The sequence below is a fragment of the Mastomys coucha genome, unplaced genomic scaffold, assembly GCF_008632895.1.
Source record: "Mastomys coucha isolate ucsf_1 unplaced genomic scaffold, UCSF_Mcou_1 pScaffold1, whole genome shotgun sequence".
Classification (NCBI taxonomy): Eukaryota; Metazoa; Chordata; class Mammalia; order Rodentia; family Muridae; genus Mastomys; species Mastomys coucha.
In genome coordinates, this window is record NW_022196891.1 from 69387280 (window position 1) to 69392482 (window position 5203).

General features: G+C 38.3%; 1 protein-coding gene across 6 annotated transcripts in view; it reads left to right on the forward strand.

Moving 5' to 3' along the window:
- The window catches only part of LOC116103577 (SLAM family member 5-like), a 204889-nt gene that overhangs the window by 164704 nt on the left and 34982 nt on the right, over positions 1-5203 (forward strand). The window lies entirely within an intron of this gene.

Below are 5203 nucleotides of genomic sequence, written 5' to 3' on the forward strand. Positions count from 1 at the left end.
TCTGCTGCAGGAGGAAGCCTCTCTAATGATGGCTGAAAAAGACACTGATCTATGAGTATAGCAGAATATCATTAGGGATCATTTTTTTTTGATACTTTTAAAATTAAGACCAGAAATGTTTGGTTTTACCCCAGATCTGTGAGCTATCTAGTCTCTGGGTCACCCAAGCAGTGTGATGAATGGCTTCCATCTCATAATGCAGGTCTTAAGTCAAATAAGACACTGGTTGGTTATGGCCACAAGTTCTGGTCCACTGTTGTCCTAGCATATCTTGATGCAGGACAGATTATACATCAACGGTTTTGTGGCTGGGTTGGTGTTTACTTTCTCTTTTGGTAGCTGACAGAGTAAGCTGCCCACACCAGAGATACTGGAACATAGGGGTAAAGGCTATGTTCCATGTAGGCACCAGCTCAATTTCTCTGTGTTTAATGAGTTGTGTGGGTGTTGTTCTCTGCAATGGGGTCCCATTGTCAGTTTGTGGAGAGCAACCCATTGTCTTAGCAACAGCCTGGGTCTTTGGGCATTTCCATGAGACTCCCTTGGCTAACAACTCAATGAAGTGCAACCCAACCTTGCTACTGGAAGCTTCCTTTGGTAAAAAGGAAATGGGCAGTTGGGGCTCTATCTCCCCAGTTGTTAAGGGACCTGATTAGAATTGTCTTCATATATTTTAGGAAAATTTCCACTGCATTGGGTTTCTATGTCATCCACAAATGCCCCTAATCCCAGGTGTCTCTCCCTACATTCTCTCCTTCAACCCTATCTCCCCACCTACTCCTCCCCTCCTGTTCCTGTTCCCTCCTGTCCTCAGTCCACACATAAAATTTACTCTATTACCCCTTCGAGGGAGATCCATGTGATGTGTCTCCCATTTCCCTTACTCTATACCTAGCCTCTCTGGGTCTATGGAAAATAGTGGGTAAATCTTTATTTAATGTCGAATATCCACATATGAGTGAATACATAGCATATATACTTTTCTGGGTTTGAGTTACTTCACTTAGGATGTTTTTTTTTTTCTACGTCCGTCCATTTGATTGCAAATTCCATTATGCCAATTCTTTAAAGAGTTGAGTAATACTCCATGGTGTAAATGTATTGCAGTGTCTTTTTTCATTCTTCTCTGAAGAGATATCTAGATTTTTTTCTCATTTGGGGCTATTAAGAATTAAACAGCCATGAGCATGGTTAAGCAAGTGTGCCTGTAGTCATATGAAGCATCTTGTCAGTATGTGCCCAAGAGTGATATAGATGGGTCTTGTAGTAGACTGATTCTCAACTTTCTGAGGAATGGCCACATCAATTTCCATAGTGACTATACAAATTTGCACTCCTACCAGCAACAAATGAGTGTTTCCCTTAGTGCACATCTTTGACGAAATGGGTTGTCACTTGTGTTACGGATCTTAGCCATTCTGACAGGTGTGAAATGACATCTCAAAATACTTTTGGTTTGCATTTCCCTGATGGCTAAGGATGTTGAACATTTCTTTAAGTGTTTCTCAGCCACTTGAGTTTCCTCTATTGAGAATTTTGTTTAGATATATACCTCCATTTTTTAATTGGATTATTTAGGTTCTTGATATCTAGCTTCTTGAGATCTTTATGTATTTTAGATATTAGTCCTCTATCAAATGTAGAGTTGGTAAAATCTTTTCCCATTCTGTAGGCTGCCATTTTGTCTGAATGACAATGTGCTCTGCCTTACAGAAGCTTTTCAGTTTCATGAAGTCAGGTTTATTAGTTTTCAATCTTACTGCCTGCACCTTCAGTGTTATGTTCAAGAAGTCTTCTCCTGAGTCAATGAGTACAAGGGTGTGCCCCACCATTCTATTAGTTTTTATGTTGAGGTCTTTGATCCATTTGCATTTGAGTCTTGTTCAGGATGATAAGTATGGACCTTTTGCATTCTTTTACATACAGACATCCACTTTTACCAGCACCACTTGTTGAAGATGCTGTTTTCCAATGTGTCTTTCTAGTTTATTTACTTTTTTAAAAAGTGTCCATAGGCCTATGTATTTATGTCTGGATTTTCAATTCAATTTGACTGATAAACTTGTCTGTTTTTGTATCGGTACCATGATTTTTTTTTTACTATAGCTTTGTAATATTACTTGAGATCAGCAATGCTGAGACCTCCAGCAATTTTTTATTGTTCAGAATTGTTTTAGCTATTCTGTTTTGGTTTTTTTCATATGAAATTGAGAATTATACTTTCAGGATCTTTGAAGAATTGTGTTGGATCTTAGTAGGGATTGAATTGACTTTGTAGAATGCTTTTTTTGTTTACTGTGTTAATCCTACTGGTCTATGAGTATGGAAGATCTTTCCATCTTATGATATTTGTGTCTATTTTTTTCTTAAAAGGCTAAACTTTTTATCATACAAGTCTTCCACTTGCTTAGTTAGTTACCATACGATATTTTATACAATTTATCATATTGTGAAAGGTATTGTTTCAGGATTTTTTTCCTTAGTTCATTTGTAGTTTGCATATAGAATAGCTATGATTTTTATGAGTTAATTCCGTATCTGGATATATCAATGAAAGTCTTTACAGTTGTATTATTTTTCAGGAAGAATTTTTGGGATCACTTATAAATGTTATCACATCATCTGCAGATAAAGATTCTTTGAATTCTTCCTTATCAATTTATTTCCCCTTGATCTCCTTCAGGTCCTTGTTGCTTAGGTATGGAGAGAGTGGACAAGCTTGCCTCGTTCGTGATTTTAGTGGAATTCATTTGAGTTTCTCTCCATTTAATTTGATATTGGCTATAGGCTTGTTGGAAACTGCCTTTATTATGTTGATGTATATTTCTTGCATCTTTAATCTCTTGAGGACTTTTATCATGAAGACTTTTGTCAAAGTCTTGTTCTGCATCTAATGAGATGATCATGTGGGTTTTTTCATTTACTTCTTTATATGGTATATTACATGTATTGATTTTTTTATATATATTGAACCATTTCTTCATTTCTTGGAGGCAGCAGAAGGATAGATCCTGTTTTCACAACCATTCTGTTACCCCATGTATTTTTATGGGGAGAACTGAGGCCAGTGATATTGAAATATGTCAATGACCAATGATTGTTGATTCCTGTTATTGTTTTGTTATTGTTGTTGAAATGGTGGTGGTGTGTGTGTGTGTGTGTGTGTGTGTGTGTGTCTGAATATAGTAAGTCTTTGAAAAAACATTAGCCTAGTGTAACAGTATATACCTTTAATCCTATTGCTTAGGAGACAGAGGCAGTGAACTCCAGACCATTCTAGTCTACATAGGGAGTTCCAAGCCAGCCCTCCATACATAGTGAGAGCCTGCCTCAAACACCTGTATATTCTAGCAAATTCTATTGCTGTGTTCTTCACACTTGTGTTTTATGCTTTACTAGGAAAGGTTCTGGCTCTGTTGTACAGAGATCCTAGGCAGGACTTTGTTTTTTATGTAATGGTCCAAGGAAGCAAAAAGGCAGAAAAATGGTAGCTGTTTGAGTTTGAGTACAGAGTGGTAGGGTTCTAAAAGGAAACCAGGGATGACATATTCATTTTGTCAGGGATCCTCAAAATGATAAATGGGGCCTTTTCTCAAAGAACTCAGAAGAACCCATCACCCTAAGTGTCATGTATCCCCTCTTAAGGACTATTGTAGATACTTCCTAAGGGTACAGTGAGCTCTAGATCCTTCTGCTGCCATCCCTGGTGGAGTGGTCACTTCTATTCTATACTGAACATGGAGTTCCATATTGCTTTTCTACCTCTCCCCAGCATCAGAGCAGTGGAACAGTGGGCTGGGGAGAACTGTATGTAGAACTCTCTATATTTCTCTGCTATTACTGATTCCAGGGAAGTTGGAAACGATGAACTCATGACTTCTTTGTGCTGGAAAAGCTTTTTCAAAACCAAGATTTAAGAGTCTTATGCTCTGATTCAACTATCTCGTGGTTTTGTGAACTCTGACTGTCTTCCATGTGTCCTAGGGCCAGGTAGTTTCCAGGGACACAAGACAGACAAGTCAATCACCGTGCTCCTTGCTTGTTCTCTCTACAAGACTTTCCTTTACTTTTCTGATTATTTTCCTTTATCCTCCCATTCCTGCTTCTATCTAATCAACCTTGCCCTTTGATCTTTTGTCCTATCTCCCACCAATAATAGCAAAAATTAACCACAAATGAAGGAATCACTATTTGTCTGACATAATTCTAAGCCCTCCACCACAATTATTACTTTGTTCCATACCAGGATGCTCTATAAGATGGACAGAATTAAAATGCTCATTTTCAGGAGAAAACACTGATACATAGATGCTCGGAGGTCAAGTGAGTTTTGTTTTATTCAAAGTTTAAGTATATGCTAATATAAAAATCACTAATAAGGCAAGATCACAGCTCTGGTTGTAGAGTGCTGTAGGTTTCTAAAAAGAAAACAAACCAACTGTGACTCAGAGTTTCTATAATGATGGAGAGTGACACAGGAATCCTGCTGCCCAGCCCCTTCCTTCCTGGTTGCTCGCAAACCGCTCTTGACTTATTTTCAATTAATTACAACTCTTCTTTCAGTACTGAATACTTAAGCTATCTCTGTTCATTCTCCCTGATGTCCGATATGGAAGGAGCTTCTAGCCACATGGTTAACTGTGTGCTGGAGAAAAAAAAGAAAAAAACAAGGTAATTTAGCTACTGCCACACTCCCCAAAAATGAACAAGAACAAGGAATACTTATTTGAAGACTCATGAAGAAACAGTGGTTGTTAAGCAACAGTTCAACACTCCCTGATTCCTGTTACATCCTCCCCTAAGCCCACCCTGCCTCATTCCGATGTCCCAACACTTTTTTATTTCCTTTAGAGTGGTCTACTGTATTATTATAGTCCCTTCAACAATGTTTGATTGGGGGTATTTATGAGTAAGTGTGTGCTGTGCATATGTATGTGCATGTATGTGTGGGGGGAACATGCCTATGTGGATGCAGGTGCATATGTATGCACCTGCATTAGGTGGTCAGAGGTCAACACATAATTTCTTCCTTAATTTATCTCTACTTTATGATTTTTAAGACATGTTTTCTAATTGAACCTAGATTTCCCTGATTCATCTAGATGGTTGGCCAATGAGCTTTCAGGAATCTCCCTGTCTCTTCCCCACACCAAGCCTCCCATGATGCTGGGGATACAGTTGTGTGCTAGAGATCTGAATTCAG